Here is a 21,543-nt window from a genome sequence, read left to right as displayed (position 1 = left end):
ACGGATGACTTAATACTAGATAGATTGTACGAAAAGGAAAGATAAACAGTCTTTTCATATCAAGAAAAAAGTAATCGAAGCTGGCTGGGAGAGAGACAGCCTACACTGGGCTAAGAATATGACTCCCTAAAGTGAAGCGCTGTTTTTTCCTCTTAAACTTTTACTGGATAGAACATGGGGATTGAGGGACGATTTAGTCAGCAAGCCATATCCACTATCTACTACCTGTGGAAAGGGGAAGTGTATCCTGCATATCCTGCAGTGTGAGACATTGTATCCTGCAGTGTGAGACCAGAGCTGGAGGCCCGAGTACACGGACAGAACATGGAAAGTACACGGACAGTACACGGACAGTACACGGACAGAACACGGAGAGTAAACGGACAGTACACGGACAGAACACGGACAGAACACGCACAGAACACGGACAGAACACGGACAGAGCACGCGGACAGTACATGGACAGAACACGGACAGTACACGGACAGAACATGGACAGTACACAGACAGTACACGGACAGAACACGGACAGTACACGGACAGGACACGGACAGAACATGGACAGTACACAGACAGTACACAGACAGAACACGGAGAGTAAACGTACAGTACACGGAGTGTACACGGACAGAACACGGACAGTACACGGACAGAACACGGACAGTACACGGACAGAACACGGACAGTACACGGACAGAACACGGACAGAACACGGACAGTACACGGACAGAACACGGACAGTACACGGACAGAACACAGCTGCCCTTTCAACTCCTGACCCCATCCACTTGCAGGGTCAACAAATGAGTGCTCTGGATGTGTTGACGAGGGAATATAATGTCTTTCCTCTGACTCAACTGTTTACGTAACCGAGAAACTTTTAATGAGGCCGTGTCATGTGGCCAGAGAGAAATGGGTCATTTTATCTGCGGTGAGCTACTATAGAAACAATATTTATAGAACCACCAATGAAAACATGAGAATATATAATTAGGAATACTTTGAATGGCGATGGGAAACAATGAATAGTGTATCCGGTCAAAGTAATGTTTTGCTTTGGTTCCAGACAAAATCTGAGAAAATCTGTTCAAAACTCGGAAATAAGATACGCGGGAACAATCAGGTGATAAAGATGATACACGTTTCACAATCATGTTTCCGACTTCAAATCTCATAGGAACGAATACAAAATCCGAACTTTACGTAAATCAGGTATTGATGTCAATGCGATATTTTCGAGTATCGGATAAATACTTGGGGTGAGTGGGGTAACATTCAACATCACTCCGTCAAAGAAAATAAAACATTATTTCCAACAAAGATATCTATGTATATTTCAGGATGTTGTGTATTCCTGGAAATAATCAGAATGTTTGTAATCATAAACGTTTTAAAAGCACAGCTTAAGTATCTTGGCACAACTTACCCCACAGGTACATAACATAATATATTTTTAATTAAATTTCTGTAGCACTTTTCATAACAATCAAAAAGTGCTCCAAAATAAAAAAAATGTCATTAAAAATACAGGTACATAATCATTTGTAGCCTAGCTATAGTTAGAGCAGCCTAGCTATATTTAAAGTAGCCTAGCTATAGTTAGAGCAGCCTAGCTATATTTAAACTAGCCTAGCTATAGTTAGAGCAACCTAGCTATATTTAAAGTAGCCTAGCTATAGTTAGAGCAGCCTAGCTATATATAGAGTAGCCTAGCTATAGTTAGAGCAGCCTAGCTATATATAGAGTAGCCTAGCTATAGTTAGAGCAGCCTAGCTATATATAGAGTAGCATAGCTATAGCTAGAGCAGCCTAGCTATATGTAGAGTAGCATAGCTATAGCTAGACTACTCTAAATATAGCTAGGCAACTTTAAATATAGCGTGGCTACTCTAAATATAGCAAGGCACTCTAACTATAGCTGAACTACTGTAAATATATTTAGACTATTCTAAACTATAGCTAGACTACTCTAACTATAGCTAGGCTACTACAAATATAGGTAGACTTCTCTAAATATAGCTAGACTACTCTAAATATAGCTAGGCTACTCTAAATATAGCTCTAAATATAGCTTGGTTTCTTTAACTTTAGCTAGACTACTCTAAATATTACCAGACTTCTCTAACTATGGCTAAGCTACTCTAACTACAGCTAGGCTACTCTAAATATAGCTTGGCTACTCAAACTATAGCTAGCCTTCTCAAACTATAGCTAGGCTACTCAAACTATGGCTAGGCTACTTAAACTATGGCTAGGCTACTCTAACTATATTTAAAGTTGCCTAGCTATATTTAGAGTAGCCTAGCTATATTTAGAGTTGTCCAGCTATAGTTAGAGTAGCCTATCTATATTTAGAGTAGCCTAGATATAGTTTGAGTAGCATAGCGATAGTTTGAGTAGCATAGCTATAGCTAGACCTCTCTAAATATAGCTAGGCAACTTTAAATATAGCGTGGCTACTCTAAATATAGCAAGGCACTCTAACTATAGCTGAACTACTGTAAATATATTTAGACTATTCTAAACTATAGCTAGACTACTCTAACTATAGCTAGGCTACTACAAATATAGGTAGACTTCTCTAAATATAGCTAGACTATGCTAAATATAGCTAGGCTACTCTAAATATAGCTTGGTTTCTTTAACTTTAGCTAGACTACTCTAAATAAAACCAGACTACTCAAAATATAGCTAGACTACTCTAAATATAGCTAGACAACTCTGAACATAGCTAGGCTACTCTAAATATAGCTAGACTACTCTGAATATAGCTACACTACTCTAAATATAGCTAGGCTACTTAAATATAGCTAGACTACTCTAAATATAGCCAGGCTACTCCAAATATAACCAGACTACTCAAAATATAGCCACGCTACTCTAAATTAACCTAGGCAGTAGGCTACTCTAAATATAGCTAGTGTAAAGGTTTTCATGAGGTGAAAGAGAGTCGGACCAAAATGCAGCGTGTAGATTGCGATCCATGTTTAATGAACAAAACGTAACACGAATCTAAATACAAACACTACAAAACAAAGAACGTAACGAAAACCGAAACAGCCTATACTAGTGTAAACTAACACAGATACAGAAACAAGGACACTAAGGACAATCACCCACGAAACACACAAAGAATATGGCTGCCTAAATATTGTTCCCAATCAGAGACAATGATAAACACCTGCCTCTGATTAAGAACCACTTCAGACAGCCATAGACTTAACTAGAACACCCCACTAAGCTACAAACCCAATACCAACACACCACATACAAAAACCCCATGCCACACCCTGGCCTGACCAAATAAATGAAGATAAACACAAAATACCTCGACCAGGGCGTGACATAACCCCCCCCCCCTAAGGTGCGGACTCCCGGGCGCACCTCAAAACAATAGGGAGGGTCCGGGTGGGCGTCTGTCCATGGTGGAGGCTCCGGCGCGGGACGTGGACCCCACTCAATCACCGTCTTAGTCCCTCTTCCTCGCGTCCTGGATAGTCCACCTCGCCGCCGACCATGGCCTAGTAGTCCTCACCCAGAACCCCACTGGACTGAGGAGCAGATCGGGACTGAGGGGCAGCTCGGGACTGAAGGGCAGCTCAGCACTGAGGGGCAGCTCAGCACGGAGGGGAAGCTCAGCACTGAGGGGAAGCTCAGCACTGAGGGGAAGCTCAGCACTGAGGGGAAGCTCAGGACTGAGAGGAAGCCCAGCACTGAGAGGAAGCCCAGCACTGAGAGGAAGCTCAGCCAGGTAGTTGAATCCAGCAGTTCCTGGTTGGCTGGCAGTTCTGGCAGATCCTGGCTGACTGGTGGTTCTGGAAGAGTCTGGTTGACTGGCAGATCTGGAAGAGTCTGGTTGACTGGCAGATCTGGAAGAGTTTGTTGACTAGCAGATCTGGAAGAGTCTGGTTGACTAGCAGATCAGGAAGAGCCTGGCTGACTGGCAGATCTGGAAGAGTCTGGCTGACTGGCAGATACTGGCAGACTGACGGCTCTGGCTGCTCCACGCTGACTGGCAGCTCTGGCTGCTTCATGCTGACTGGCGGCTCTGGCTGCTCCATGCTGACTGGCTGCTCTGCCTGCTCCATGCTGACTGGCTGCTCTGGCTGCTCCATGCAGATTGGCAGCTCTGGCGGCTTCTTGTAGACTAGCACCTCTGGCAGTGCCTTGCAGACTGGCAGCGCCTTGCAGACTGGCAGCTCCTTGCAGACTAGCAGCTCCTTGCAGACTGGCAGCTCCGGTTGCTCCATGCAGACTGACAGCTCGGGCTGCGCTAAACTGGCAGGAGACTCCAGCAGCGCAGGGAGAGGAGGAAGGCTCTAGCTGCGCTGAACAGGCGGGAGACTCCAGCAGCGCAGGAGAGGAGGAAGGCTCTGGCTGCGCTGAACAGGCGGGAGACTCCAGCAGCGCAGCAGAGGCGAGGCGCACAGTAGGTCTGATGCGTGTGCTGGCACTGGTGGTACTGGGCCGAGGACACGCACAGGAAGCCTGGTGCGGGGAGCTGCCACCGGAGGGCTGGGGTGTGGAGGTGGTACTGGGTAGACCGGACCGTGCAGGCGCACTGGAGCTCTTGAGCACCGAGCCTGCCCAACCTTACCTGGTTGAATACTCCCGGTCACTCTGCCAGTGCGGCATGGTGGAATAGCCCGCACTGGGTTATGCAGGCGAACCGGGGACACCGAGCGTAAGGCTGGTGACATGTAAGCCGGCCCAAGGAGATGCACTGGGGACCAGATGCGTAGAGCCGGCTTCATGGCATTTGGCTCGACGCTCAATCTAGCCCGGCCGATACGCGGAGCTGGAATAGAATGCACCGGGCTATGCACCCGCACTGGAGACACTGTGCGCACCACAGCATAACACGGTGCCTGCCCGGTCTCTCTAGCCCCCCGGTAACCACAGGAAGTTGGCGCAGGTATCCTACCTAGCATCGCCATACTCCCTGTGACCCCCTCCCAAGAAATTTTTGGGGCTGACTCCCGGGCTTCCAACCGTCGCCGCGCTGCCTCCTCATACCTGCGCCTCTCAGCTCTCTCCGCCTCTAGTTCTTCTTTCGGGCGGCGATATTCTCCAGGCTGATCCCAAGGTCCTTCTCCGAATAATTCCTCCTCCCATGTCGATACCTCCTTTTGTTGCTCCTTGGGGCGGCTACACTCCCCTGGTTATTCCAGGGTCCTCTCCCGTCGAGGATTTCCTCCCAAGTCCAAAAGTCCTTTTTACACTGCTCCTGCCTTTGCTGTTTCTCCTGTGGCTCCTGCCTGTTGACACGCTGCTTGGTCCGTTTGTGGTGGGTGATTCTGTAACGGTTTTCATGAGGTGAAAGAGAGTCGGACCAAAATGCAGCGTGTAGATTGCGATCCATGTTTAATGAACAAAACGTAACACGAATCTAAATACAAACACTACAAAACAAAGAACGTAACAAAAACCGAAACAGCCTATACTAGTGTAAACCAACACAGACACAGGAACAAGGACACTAAGGACAATCACCCACGAAACACACAAAGAATATGTCTGCCTAAATATGGTTCCCAATCAGAGACAATGATAAACACCTGCCTCTGATTGAGAACCACTTCAGACAGCCATAGACTTAACTAGAACACCCCACTAAGCAACAAACCCAATACCAGCACACCACATACAAAAACTCCATGCCACACCCTGGCCTGACCAAATAAATGAAGATAAACACAAAATACCTCGACCAGGGCGTGACAGCTAGATTACTCTTACTATAGCTAGACTACACTAAATATAGCTATACCACTCTAAATTTTGCTGGGCTATATGTTGCACCTGTAGGACAGTATGCAAGCGTGTGTGCATGGACTGTGCAGATGTATTTCTCACATTTGAAACACATAGTATTTGTTTTACAGTCATTCTTTGGGGGGCAGAATTGGCATCTCCTCCTCTTGCCTGCCCCAGCTGCAGCCTCAGGTGGATCAGGACAAGATTCAGCTCCCTGAACAGCTTTCACAAGCGCTGCAGAGGCTGCTGTGCAGGGGAGGCGCTCCATTCTTTGAATGTATGGGGTTGCAAATGCCTTTCCCAGCTGCTCCAGGAACACACTCCTCTTGTTCCGCTTATCAGGCATCCAGGTAGGGTTGATCTTGTTCCATATCACGAAGGCATTGTATGAGGACACATCAATGATGTTATGGAAGATGACCAGGGGCCAGAGGGCAGTCATCCTCCTGAAGCTGTAAATTCCAATCACCTTGTCCAGGTTGTCCACACCTCCTTTGTTGTGGTTGTAGTCCAGGATGATGGCTGGTTTCCTGTCCTCACGATCGCTAATATCAGCCGTTTTGTGCAGTGTCCTCAGGAGGACCACATTCTTGTTCCTCTTTGGGAGGTAAGAAACTCGAGTGATGGTGGGGGTGAAGGAAAACTTTGATGAGAAGGACTCTCTCGCCCTTGTTACGAGGAATGGTTGCAGCCATGTTGATCTTCCTCTTCAGGAGCTGCTGGCTGAGTTCATAAAAGGTGAAGAATTGGTCGCACGTGACATTGTACCCACTCAGTCCATCTGTCACATCAAGCACAACCCGTATCCCCTGGTTATTTCCTGGGCCTCCACTAGTCGGCTTCCCAGTGTAGACTTGTGTCTTCCAGGCATAGCTGGATTGTGAAACAGTGAAAATCACTTGCATTACATATAGGACAATTAAAATGTACCTCTAAATGGAACCAGTCATCCACTGTTACTTCAGGCCCGGGGTTGTAGAGGTAAGGCAGACCCACTTCTCCCAGACATCTCTTATGGCTCCACCCACTTCTCCCAGACATCTCTTATGGCTCCACCCACTTCTCCCAGACCTCTATTATGGCTCCACCCACTTATCCTAAAACCTCTCTTATGGCTCCACCGACTTCTCCCAGACATCTCTTATTGCTCCACCCACTTCTCCCAGACATCTCTTATGGCTCCACCCACTTCTCCCAGACCTCTCTTATGGCTCCACCCACTTCTCCCAGACATCTCTTATGGCTCCACCCACTTCTCCCAGACATATCTTATGGCTCCACCCACTTCTCCCAGATCTCTCTTATGGCCGCCAGTTTGTCTTGCAGCACTTGTCTCACGGTTATCAAATTGTAGCAATCTTGAGAAAATGTGAAAGTCTTTCGGTGGCATCATGGCACGGCAAAAAATCACCCTTCCACTCTCTGAATATCAGAGACTACATGTAGCCTCGCCTCGGGACCTATACACACCCGCCAAGATTAATTAACAGCCCTATGTAGGCACGCAGGTCAATCTCATCCATCCTTTTCCAGTTGTCTCCATATTTACAGAAATCCTCCAACTTTGTCTTCTCCAGGATGATTTTTTCAACGGCTGGTGTGATGAACATGTAGAATGTTGAGGCGCCATCCTGGGCATGGACAACTGCATGTCTTGGGGGTCATGGGGGTCATCCTTATGACATGTTGTGCTGCCATCCTGCCCTGGTCGTCATGTGGTGACAAGGAACATGTTATTTTGCTTTTCTTTGACAAAAATGCCTTCTCTTTCAATCTTCAGGGATTTCTTCTTCATCTGAAGATGATGCATCATGCTCTGGGTTGTAATTCTTCACCGTCCTCTTCTTCAGATACCTCTTCCTCTTCTAAATCATTTTTCCTCCTGGACGTCTGAATACATCAGATCTACGACCTGTTGTGCACTGAAACGTTGCACTCATGGCTTCAGCAAAGAGAGAACTGGGGAGGGACTGTCATCTGCAGCACCTTTATAGCCTCTGACTGCATTCCCCATTAGTAAACAGTGCTATCAAGACTTGTTTAATTTGTCTGAAATGTTGTTTATTTTGTGTGTGAACTAGAGTCATGTTGACATGAGTGAATTTATCGCATGTAGATGAACATCATTAGGGGGTGTACTCTGGGTAAATTGTCTAATATTTCACAGTTACAGGGAGTTAAACAGTACTATAGCACTGTAGAAATCACTGTTATAGGGGAATATACAGTACTATACAATACACTGTAGAAATCACTGATCTGAATGTAATTGTCTTTATATGTCAAATGTCTATATTATCTAATTCACATGGGCAAATACTAGACTTTAATTGAAGCTGAGAGCTCCAGTGTGTCATTATGAAGATGTTTCAGGGCAGCGGAGGTCTCAGAGACACCACACATATTGTTATTCCTTTCCTGGTTGTAGTTTACTGTCTGTACATATTGTTATTCATTTCCTGGTTGTAGTTTACTGTCTGTACATATTGTTATTCATTTCCTGGTTGTAGTTTACTGTCTGTACATATTGTTATTCATTTCCTGGTTGTAGTTTACTGTCTGTACATATTGTTATTCATTTCCTGGTTGTTGTTCACTGTCTGTACATATTGTTAAAATTGTAAGGTCAATGTTTGCAACACATAAAACAATATATGTAGACTTTATTTTCCAAAGAGGGGGCCACCTCTAAAGTTTGGTTATGTAAAATAAATAAATTGCCCCTCTCTCAGTTTAATACAAATTAATCCTTAGAGACCCACCCCCCCTCCTCATGTTCCCCACTCATTACTTTCAAGCAAAGAGGTCTAGCTACAATTAGTACACGCCTTTCATTACAATATGGATATTCCCTACTTGTCCTTGGGACACCAACACATCTTACAATCCACAGGAACACCTCCCTACCAACCCCCCTTACCTCCCCCACCCCCTCCCCCCGACCTACCGGCAACCCCCTGCCGTGCCTTCCAAGGCGTTTCGTGTCTACGAGGTGCCGGAGCTTAAGGTGCTTGTCCTGGTAAATTGAAGAGCGCTGGAAAGCAAAGGAGTTAATATTACATTTCAATCGTGTCAAAAAGGTGTTTCTTACTGTGTTAATGGAGCCCAATACGTTTTGTCTGTGAGGCTGAACGCTCCTCTAACCAGCTGATGATAAAGGCCTCTGAAGATTAAAACCAGCACATGCTGTTCTAATATGATGTCATTGTGTAGATTATAGAATGGAAGCCGTTCACCATTCATTACTCTGTCATTAAACACTTCTCAGTGGACACATCGTTTGAACGTTTTTTTGTTTGTTGTTGTTACATTTTATTGAAACTTTATTTAACTTAGACAAGTCAGTGAAGAACCAATTCTTATTTACAATGACGGTCTACCCCGGCCAAAACACGGACGACGCTGGGCCAATTGTGCGCCGCCCTATGGGACAACCAATCACGGGCCGGATGTGATGCAGCCTGTGATACACATCAATGACAATGATAACACTATTTGTCTATTTCTAACAAATTAATTTGCATTTCAAGGTATTATTTTTTTGTGGTGTAGTAATTCTATATTGAGCCTGCCGGTAGGCAGCACACATGTGTCTGTAGACGACACAGGAAATGGGTGTTGAACAGAGCAACAGGATTCACGCAGAGCTTCTCACACTTCCTGCTCTATCTCCTATCAGACGGTGAGAGGAGAGAGGGAGGGAGGGAAGGAGGGATGGTGGGAGGGAGGGACGGCAGCGAGAGAAGGAGGGAAGGAGAGCGAGAGAGGGAGGGAAGGAAGAAGAGCGAGAGAGGGAGGGAAGGAAGGAGAGCGAGAGAGGGAGGGAGTGAAGGAGAGCGAGAGAGGGAGGGAAGGAAGGAGAGCGAGCGAGGGAGGGGAGGATGGAGAGCGAGAGAGGGAGGGAAGGAAGGAAAGCGAGAGAGGGAGGGAGGGAGTGAAGGAGAGTGAGAGAGGGAGGGAGTGAAGGAGAACGAGAGAGGAAGGGAGTGAAGGAGAGCGAGAGGGAGGGAGGGAGGGAGGGAGGGAGGGAGGGAGGGAGGGAGGGAGGGAGGGAGGGAGGGAGGGAGGGAGGGAGGGCGAGAGAGGGAGGGAAGGAAGGAGAGCGAGAGAGGGAGGGAAGGAAGGAGAGCGAGAGAGGGAGGGAGTGAAGGAGAACGAGAGAGGAAGGGAGTGAAGGAGAGCGAGAGGGAGGGAGGGAGCAAGTGAGGGAGGGAAGGAAGGAGAGTGAGAGAGGGAGGGAGGGAGGGAGGGAAGGAAGTAGAGCGAGAGAGGGAGGGAAGGAAGGAGAGCGAGAGAGGGAGGGAGTGAAGGAGAACGAGAGAGGAAGGGAGTGAAGGAGAGTGAGAGGGAAGGAGGGAGGGAGGGAGTGAAGGAGAGTGAGAGGGAGGGAGGGAGTGAAGTAGAGCGAGAGGGAGGGAGGGAGGGAATAGGAGAAGGGGAGTCTGAGAGAGAGAGAGAGAAACAGAATATCTGCATAGTGGAGGTATAACTGACAGCCGGGGTCAGACCCTCTCTGTTTAATGACACTGACACTTACACATTTTGAATAGTTTAAATATCTACACTTTCAACAATCATCAACTCACCGGTTCCACTCTTCATACCAACCAGCCTAACCTGACACATAATTACACACTTACTGATGGCATTGCCAGGGCCGATAATTAAACGCTGCCCCGGGAGGATTGGTATTGCTGGTCTACAGCTGGGATGTTGTCGAGAGGTGGAAAGAAAAGCAGCGTTTAACCAGATCCTCTTAAAGAAGTCGGACCAGAGGTTCTGCTGTTGCGTTAATGGCGTAAGTCTCTGCACACCAATCACCATGTGTGTGTGTGTGTCTACAACGGTTCCCTATTCCCTATCTGGTGCACTATTTTTTTACCCCGGGGCACATAGGTACCAGGGTGCTTTCTTTTGGGGAAGCAAGCCAATGTCTCTCACCCAACAAGTGATACACAAACAGTGTTACCTGAGGGTTAAACAGCTCCGTCAGGCCCGAGTCTGGGTCTGTCTGTCCATTCATCTATTATCGTCCATTACAGCAACACTCACACGTTTGATTTGGCAACGTGTCACCCTGCAAAAAGGCCATTTCGGACACCTTTACGATTCAACCAACACAGATCTGAAAAGGCACAAAGACGACGAATAGGACACATATGCTCAGCATATAACTAGATTTATCTCTCCCGAGAGGAAACAATACCTCAATATATCTAGATGTATCTCTCCTAAGGGGAAACAATACCTCAATATATCTAGATTTATCTCTCCTGAGGGGAAACAATACCTCAATATATCTAGATTTATATCTCCTGAGGGGAAACAATACCTCAATATATCTAGATTTATCTCTCCTGAGGGGAAACAATACCTCAATATATCTAGATTTATCTCTCCTGAGGGGAAACAATACCTCAATATATCTAGATTTATCTCTCCTGAGGGGAAACAATACCTCAATATATCTAGATTTATCTCTCCTGAGGGGAAACAATACCTCAATATATCTATTTTTATCTCTCCTGAGGGGAAACAATACCTCAATATATCTAGATTTATCTCTCCTGAGGGGAAACAATACCTCAATATATCTAGATGTATCTCTCCTGTCCTGAGGGGAAACAATACCTCAATATATCTAGATTTGTCTCTCCTGAGGGGAAACAATACCTCAATATATCTAGATCTATCTCTCCTGAGGGGAAACAATACATCAATATATCTAGATTTGTCTCTCCTGAGGGGAAACAATACCTCAATATATCTAGATCTATCTCTCCTGAGGGGAAACAATACCTCAATATATCTAGTTTTATCTCTCCTGTCCTGAGGGGGAAGGCATCACCCTCATTGTTTTTCAGAGCCAACATTTTTATTGTGACAAAGTGAGACTATTTTGGGCCCATTTTTGTTTTCATTTAAAGCCTTTATAATAGAAACCAGTCACGTCATACTCTGCTGTACAGGAACTTGCTCTCACTGTGGACACATGTATTTTCAACATGAAAAAAAGCCATTTAAAAGCAATACACGGCCTGAACTTTGTACTTTCCACAGATCTCAACAGGCCCTGATATTTCCTTATATGAAGTTGTGAAGCCCACTGAGTCGAGGGAAGGTTTGCGGTCCAGACAGATCTGAAGGAGCCAACTCCATGGTGGAACAGGAACAGGAACGGGAACGGGGACGGGGACGGGGACGGGAACGGGAACAGGGAACGGGAACGGGGACGGGAATGGGAACAGGGAACGGGAACGGGGAACGGGAACGGGAACGGGGACGGGAACGGGAACGGGGACGGGAACGGGAACGGGGACGGGAATGGGAACAGGGAACGGGAACGGGGACGGGGACGGGAACGGGGACTGGAACGGGGACGGGGACGGGAACGGGAACAGGGACGGGAACGGGAATGGGAACGGGAACAGCCACCCGTCCTGACCCCTCACCGTAGGGTATGTCCTTTTCATCTGCATGAACCTCAGTCCCTGCTCCCTGCCATGAAAACAAATCACACTTCTCTAATCAAGAAGCCAGTGAATAATGTCCCATTAACCAATCAGGACAGGTATATACACGTTCACGTACTACCATCCTCAGACTGGGCAAGATAGAAACACTGTGTCTTCCCTTCATCTCTATTCTGTTCACCCTGAATATATATATATATATATATATATATATATATATATTTATTTCACCTTTATTTAACCAGGTAGGCTAGTTGAGAATAAGTTCTCATTTACAACTACGACCTGGCTGTAACAGGATTCCTCCTGGGAAGGAGAGAAGGACCAAAATGCAGCGTGGTTATAATTCATGGTGCTTTAATAATGAAACTATACATGAATAAACTACAACACAAGAACCGTGCAAACCCAAAACAGTCCCGTGTGGTACAAACACTGACGCAGGAGACAACCACCCACAAAACCCAACACCAAACAGGCTACCTATATATGGTTCCCAATCAGAGACAACGACTAACACCTGACTCTGATTGAGAACCATATCTGGCCAGACATAGAAACAGACAAACTAGACATCCAACATAGAATGCCCACTCAGATCACACACTGACCAAACAAAGCATACAAACATACAAAGCAAACTATGGTCAGGGTGTGACACTGGCCAAGATAAAGCATAGCAGTGTGAACAGACAACAACACATGGAGGTAAACAATAAACAAGTCAATAATAATAAAAAGTCTGTATACATTGTGTGCAGAAGGCATGAGGAGGTAGGCGGATAATTACAATTTTGCAGATTAACACTGGAGTGATAAATTATCAGATGGTCATGTACAGGTAGAGATACTGGTGTATCTGACCCCCAACAGGTGTCAGTACAGGCAGGCAGGCAGGCAGGCAGGCAGGCAGGCAGGCAGGCAGGCAGGCAGGCAGGCAGGCAGGCAGGCAGGCAGACAGACAGACAGACAGACAGACAGACAGACAGACAGACAGACAGACAGACAGACAGACAGACAGACAGACAGACAGACAGACAGACAGACAGACTCAAAACCCCAAAACAGGATGTATCCAGGGTGTCCTACATCTTCAAAACATTTACATTTTAGACACAACTGTAACTTAAATATTTTAAAATGTAAAAAAAATTATGAAAAATATAAAAGTAGAAATCTACAGGAAGAAAGAAATCAACATGGTGGTAATTTATTGCTCAAGAATTTTCTAGAAAGGTTAGAAAGGTTAGCTCTACATAACGGCCACAGAACTCGGCTGTAATTCATGTCTCACGTTTCATACACAAATAACATGGGTCATGACACGAATTCTGGTTCATATTAACCATATTCCCATAAGGCCCTTTTCTATAATTACTTTTTTTGATATCGCATCGTAAAGACGAAGGTAATTGAACAAAGATTTTCACAGCTTCTCGATTTGAGAGTAGTGAAAATTGGCAGGTATTGTTCTGAAATTGTTGATAAATAAACGTGACTAGAAAACCGAAAGCTCAGATCAAAAGCGATCTACTGTGTACTTTACAAGGAGTAGCTATATGAACCCTCCTGGACCACGGTCCCTTATCCCTGAAGCTATACTTTTGGGAGATGGTATCATCACAAATTATAGTGCCGATCACAGTCCTGCAAAAAAAAAAAAACATTTCCATTCCTAATCATTGACCGAATTAGTCTTGCATGTTCTTGACCAAAGTCAGATGTCATCGTCATCTAATTGTTCCAAATGACACAGGCCAAATACATGACAAAAGAGTTGTGGAAATGTCCTCAGGCCAGAAACATGCTGAGGTAAATGATGGTAAAGAGAACGTGGCAGTGTCTCTAAACGTGGCTTGGCAGCGAGGTTGCTGTCTCATTAAGGGTTCTCAGCAAGGGCCACGCAAGGCCTTTCACTTCGAGGTTGCTGCCTCATTTCCTGCCGACGGCTCTTTAGGGCCAACTGCTGATGGCTTCTGGAGCCCTGCCTCCGAGAGGACAGGTGTCCACCGTTGTGAAATTTCTAGCACAGCTGGTAGCATCTGGCACACAGCACTCTATTCACGGGCCTGGCAAAGACCTGGCGTCCAACCTGGCGTTCCCGGGTCTGCAGAGAAGGTATGTCAAGGGTAGCCGTGGTACAAGCTTACTCACAGGGCAACCCGGGCCCCCTTGGGAGAGCCTGCAACTGAGGGTAGAGGGTCATTTGGTTTCCACACCCACGCTAGGCCTGGCCTCCACGGGAATGGCAACAATGAGCCTCATCAATGCCAAATGTTGTAATTGCTGCTGCTGTGTATATGTGAGTGTGTGTGTGTGTGTGTGTGTGTGTGTGTGTGTGTGTGTGTGTGTGTGTGTGTGTGTGTGTGTGTGTGTGTGTGTGTGTGTGTGTGTGTGTGTGTGTGTGTGTGTGTGTGTGTGTGTGTGTGGCGAGAGAGACAACCGATTCAATAAAATCTGGGCAACAAAAGACAAATCCCGTGAAGCAAAAAAAAAAAAAAAGGGCAACAGCAGTCATATCCCATGTAGCATAAACAGGGCAACAGCAGTCATATCCCATGTAGCAGAAACAGGGCAACAGCAGTCATATCCCATGTAGCAGAAACAGGGCAACAGCAGTCATATCCCATGTAGCAGAAACAGGGCAACAGCAGTCATATCCCATGTAGCAGAAACAGGGCAACAGCAGTCATATCCCATGGAGCAGAAACAGGGCAACAGCAGTCATATCCCATGGAGCAGAAACAGGGCAACAGCAGTCATATCCCATGTAGCAGAAACAGGGCAGCAGCAGTCATATCCCATGGAGCAGAAACAGGGCAACATAAGTCATATCCCATGTAGCAGAAACAGGGCAACAGCAGTCATATCCCATGTAGCAGAAACAGGGCAACAGCAGTCATATCCCATGTAGCAGAAACAGGGCAACAGCAGTCATATCCCATGTAGCAGAAACAGGGCAACAGCAGTCATATCCCATGTAGCAGAAACAGGGCAACAGCAGTCATATCCCATGTAGCAGAAACAGGGCAAGAACAGTCATATCCCATGTAGCAGAAACAGGGCAACAGCAGTCATATCCCATGTAGCAGAAACAGGGCAACAGCAGTAATATCCCATGTAGCAGAAACAGGGCAACAGCAGTAATATCCCATGTAGCAGAAACAGGGCAACAGCAGTAATATCCCATGTAGCAGAAACAGGGCAACAGCAGTCATATCCCATGTAGCAGAAACAGGGCAACAGCAGTCATATCCCATGTAGCAGAAACAGGGCAACAGCAGTCATTTCCCATGTAGCAGAAACAGGGGAACAGCAGTCATATCCCATGGAGCAGAAACAAGGCAACAGCAGTCATATCCCATGTAGCAGAAACAGGGCAACAGCAGTCATATCCCATGTAGCAGAAACAGGGCAACAGCAGTCATATCCCATGTAGCAGAAACAGGGCAACAGCAGTCATATCCCATGTAGCAGAAACAGGGCAACAGCAGTCATATCCCATGTAGCAGAAACAGGGCAACAGCAGTCATATCCCATGTAGCAGAAACAGGGCAACAGCAGTCATATCCCATGTAGCAGAAACAGGGCAACAGCAGTCATATCCCATGTAGCAGAAACAGGGCAACAGCAGTCATATCCCATGGAGCAGAAACAAGGCAACAGCAGTCATATCCCATGTAGCAGAAACAGGGCAACAGCAGTCATATCCCATGTAGCAGAAACAGGGCAACAGCAGTCATATCCCATGTAGCAGAAACAGGGCAACAGCAGTCATATCCCATGTAGCAGAAACAGGGCAACAGCAGTCATATCCCATGTAGCAGAAACAGGGAAAGAAAGAACATATATATATATTGTCCACTTCATTGTGTGTATGTCTGCCCCATGTGGGTACAGTCCCCAGTGGAGCATGTTGTCTATGATCACAGAGCAGGCCTGATACTCTCCAGGTTTCCCTGTAAATACCTGCGAGTCTAGATGCTGCAGCAACAAAACCCCACTATGTAAGACGTCTGACCTAGAAAGCCTGAGAAAACCATATGGAATACAGGAAGCAGGGGAAAACGGCAGATTTAGTATGGCTAAAGGTCTTGTAGGATGTTGTGTTGTTTCTCCAAGAGCAGCCTCATAGGAACCATGGCCTAAATCCCTGGTTGGTGTAACCGTGATGGGAGCTAGGGCTGTAGTATGCTCTAATAACTTAATGATAACCTAGTGGTCTATAGTCTGTTCTCTACTCATTAACTTAATGATAACCTACTGGCCTACAGTCTGTTCTCTACTCATTAACTTAATGATAACCTAGTGTTATATAGACTGTTCTCTACTCATTAACTTATTGATAACCTAGTGATCTATAGACTTAATGATAACCTAGACTTAATGATAACCTATGGATCTATAGACTTAATGACAACCTACTGGTCTATAGTCTTTTCTCAATTCATTAATTTAATGGCAACCTAGTGATCTATAGACTGTTCTGTATTCATTACCTTAATGATAACCTAGTGTTCTATAGACTGTTCTGTATTCATTACCTTAATGACAACCTAGTGTTCTATAGACTGTTTTGTATTCATTACCTTAATGATAACCTAGTGTTCTATAGACTGTTCTGTATTCATTACCTTAATGATAACCTAGTGTTCTGTAGAATGTTCTGTATTCATTACCTTAATGATAACCTAGTGTTCTATAGACTGTTCTGTATTCATTACCTTAATGATAACCTAGTGTTCTATAGACTGTTCTCTACTCATTACCTTAATGATAACCTAGTGTTATATAGACTGTTCTGTATTCATTACCTTAATGATAACCTAGTGTTCTATAGACTGTTCTGTATTCATTACCTTAATGATAACCTAGTGTTCTATAGACTGTTCTGTATTCATTACCTTAATGATAACCTAGTGTTCTGTAGAATGTTCTGTATTCATTACCTTAATGATAACCTAGTGTTCTATAGACTGTTCTCTACTCATTACCTTAATGATAACCTAGTGTTCTATAGACTGTTCTGTATTCATTACCTTAATGACAACCTAGTGATCTATAGACTGTTCTGTATTCATTACCTTAATGATAAGCTAGTGATCTATAGACTGTTCTCTATTCATTACCTTAATGATAAGCTAGTGTTCTATAGACTGTTCTGTATTCATTACGTTAATGATAAGCTAGTGATCTATAGACTGTTCTGTATTCATTACGTTAATGATAAGCTAGTGATCTATAGACTGTTCTGTATTCATTACCTTAATGATAACCCAGTGTTCTATAGACTGTTCTCTACTCATTACCTTAATGACAACCTAGTGTTTTATAGACTGTTCTGTATTCATTAACTTAATGATACGCTAGTGTTCTTGTCAATGCTGTCCTGTATATTTAGGGATAACTTTGCAAAGGGGATATAGACACACCTAGTATTTATATGTGATGCGTTGTTCTTCTTCTGTAGTCGAACAATCTAATAAATGGTATTAGATAAACCTTCACAATGTGAATCTATTGGATTTGCTGCAGGGGCAATGGACGAACCACTATGTATATGTCGTCTCATGTTATACGGGTGGATGACTCCATTGGTAATAAATATGGATCAAGAGGCCATTTTACATTGGAAATAATAAAAACAGATATCGCTGTGATATAAGCGACCACTTTGCGATGTTACGGTGAAATTGCTCGGGCACGTTGTGCAGAATACAAAATCTAATTTCTGTGAGCAACCCTCTTCCACCCACTGTCGTCTCCTCAGATCATCTTTATTCATAGCGGGTAGGACGTATAGCCGAGAACAACGCCAGTGATCTATTTACCGCCAAGCATCCCAGGCCTTTACAGGCAGTTTTGGACAGCCGTGATAGACACATGCTGGTCTCAGAAACATCTTCAAGCACTCAGCCGATCTAATACATTGATTAAACTTTGCCTGTACCAATCATCTTCCTGTACCTTCCCTGTCTGCCGGGCTCCACCTGAAGGATCGCTGCCTACTTACGTGGAACCACAACGGAGAAGGAAATGGTTTAATTGAAGTACCTGACGTTTTGAGAACTGTCACGACTCTTTCACCGGAATGATATATGGTCTTATAAGGACACGCTTCCCCTTCAAGCTGTGAATGATATTACCCAGCGGTCTGAGAACCCCGTTTTAATGGTGCTGTGATGGCAGTATTACGGCCCAATCAGCAGAACAGCAGGACCAGGAAAAAAACAGCCCCTATGACGATTGTAAAATGCCTTGTTTATTTGTTGATGTTCCCAACATTTCAAATGGGATTTGCTTCGGTCACGCAGTCAGATCTGTGACTGGCAGTAGACTCTACTGTGGATAAGAGCTTCTGGATCCTTTCACCAGTCTCACAAACGATCCAGACTGATCCATACATAATATTCACTTTATACGATGAACATGGGCGATAAACGCTGATTAACACCGCTATATTATATTATTAAATATGTTACAGAATAAACACTATATATTATATTATTACATATGTTTTAGGATTAACACCACTATATAATATTATTAAATATGTTATAGGATTAAAACTCTATATTATATTATTACATATGTTACAGAATAAACACTATATATTGTATTATTACATATGTTTTAGGATTAACAATCTATATTATATATTTAGATATGTTACAGGATTAAAACTCTATCTTATATTATTAAATATGTTACAGGCTTAACACCACTATATCATATTATTACATATGTTATAGGATTAAAACTCTATATTATATTATTAGATATGTTACAGGATTAAAACTCTATATTATATTATTAAATAGGTTACAGGATTAAAACTCTATATTATATTATTAAATATGTTACAGTATTACACTATATATTATATTATTAAATATGTTACAGTATTAAAACTCTATATTATATTATTAAATATGTTACAGTATTACACTATATATTATATTATTAAATATGTTACAGGCTTAACAACACTATATAATATTATTAAATATGTTATAGGATTAACAATCTATATTATATTATTAAATATGTTATAGGATTAAAACTCTATATTATATTATTAGATATGTTATAGGATTAAAACTCTATATTATATTATTAAATATGTTACAGTATTTACAAACTATATTATATTATTAAATATGTTACAGTATTAACAAACTATATTATATTATTAAATATGTTACACGATTAAAACTCTATATTATATTATTAAATATGTTACACGATTAAAACTCTATATTATATTATTAAATATGTTACAGGATTAAAACTCTATCTATATAATATCATTATATTATTATCATCAACCCCAAACATAAGTGTAGAGTAAATCACTATACTAGAAAAATGGTTGGTACCTTAATTTAAGGACCAATACATTTTTAGGTAATCAAATATCTACTCCTCTATAAACCGACCAATGAGTTGACCAGTCATAACGTTGTTTCCTCAGAGAGCAGGCGCTGACTGTTATAGAAAGTCCTACCGTACACTATGTAAAATAACACTGGTAGAGTTCTCTAGGAGAGAGATGGACAGTACTGTACACTATGTAAAATAACACTGGTAGAGTTCTCTATGAGAGAGATGGACAGTACTGTACACTATGTAAAATAACACTGGTAGAGTTCTCTAGGAGAGAGATGGACAGTACCGTACACTATGTAAAATAACACTGGTAGAGTTCTCTACAAGAGAGATGGACAGTACCGTACACTATGTAAAATAACACTGGTAGAGTTCTCTAGGAGAGAGATGGACAGTACCGTACACTATGTAAAATAACACTGGTAGAGTTCTCTAGGAGAGAGATGGACAGTACTGTACACTATGTATAATAACACTGGTAGAGTTCTCTAGGAGAGAGATGGACAGTACTGTACACTATGTAAAATAACACTGGTAGAGTTCTCTACGAGAGAGATGGACAGTACCGTACACTATGTAAAATAACACTGGTAGAGTTCTCTAGGAGAGAGATGGACAGTACTGTACACTATGTAAAATAACACTGGTAGAGTTCTCTACGAGAGAGATGGACAGCACTGTACATTATGTAAAATAACACTGGTAGAGTTCTCTACGAGAGAGATGGACAGTACTGTACACTATGTAAAATAACACTGGTACAGTTCTCTACGAGAGAGATGGACAGTACTGTACACTATACTTACAGGGGTTGTCTATAACAGAGACAGACTGTACAATTTGCAATATGATACTGATAGGTTTGTCTGGGAGAGGTAGAGACCTACGGTAGGTTAGCTTCTATAATACTGATAGGTTTGTCTGGCAGAGGTAGAGACCTCCGGTAGGTTAGCTACTATAATACTGATAGGGTTGTCTGTTCTACTCTGGTGCTGGTCTACTCTGGTCCTGTTCTGCTCTGGTCCTGGTCTACTCTGGTCCTGTTCTACTCTGGTCCTGTTCTACTCTGGTCCTGTTCTACTCTGGTCCTGTTTTACTCTGGTCCTGGTCTACTCTGGTCCTGGTCTGGTCCTGGTCTACTCTGGTCCTGGTCTACTCTGGTCTACTCTGGTCCCTGTTCTACTCTGATCCTGGTCTACTCTGGTCCTGTTCTACTCTGGTCCTGTTCTACTCTGGTCCTGGTCTACTCTGGTCCTGGTCTACTCTGGTCCTGGTCTGGTCCTGGTCTACTCTGGTCCTGGTCTACTCTGGTCTACTCTGGTCCTGTTCTACTCTGGTCCTGGTCTACTCTGATCCTGGTCTACTCTGTTCCTGTTTTACTCTAGTCCTGGTCTACTCTGGTCCTGATCTACTCTGTTCCTGTTCTACTCTGTTCCTGGTCTACTCTAGTCCTGGTCTACTCTAGTCCTGGTCTACTCTAGTCCTGGTGTACTCTGTTCCTGGTCTACTCTGGTCCTGGTCTACTCTGGTCCTGGTCTACACTGGTCCTGGTCTACTCTGGTCCTGGTCTACACTGGCCATGGTCTACTCTGGTCCTGGTCTACTCTGGTCCTGGTCTGGTCCTGGTCTACTCTGGTCCTGGTCTACGCTGGTCCTGGTCTACACTGTTCCTGGTCTACTCTGGTCCTGGTCTACACTGGTCCTGGTCTACTCTGGTCCTGGTCTACTCTGGTCCTGGTCTACTCTGTTCCTGGTCTACTCTAGTCCTGGCCTACTCTAGTCCTGGTGTACTCTAGTCCTGGTCTACTCTGGTCCTGGTCTACTCTGGTCCTGGTATACACTGGTCCTGGTCTACTCTGGTCCTGGTCTACACTGGTCCTGGTCTACTCTGGTCCTGGTCTACTCTGGTCCTGGTCTGGTCCTG

The sequence above is a fragment of the Oncorhynchus masou genome, unplaced genomic scaffold (genome assembly GCF_036934945.1).
Source record: "Oncorhynchus masou masou isolate Uvic2021 unplaced genomic scaffold, UVic_Omas_1.1 unplaced_scaffold_502, whole genome shotgun sequence".
In the NCBI taxonomy this organism is placed as follows: domain Eukaryota; kingdom Metazoa; phylum Chordata; class Actinopteri; order Salmoniformes; family Salmonidae; genus Oncorhynchus; species Oncorhynchus masou.
The sequence above is the reverse complement of the archived record's forward strand: the minus strand, read 5'-3'. Positions refer to the sequence as shown.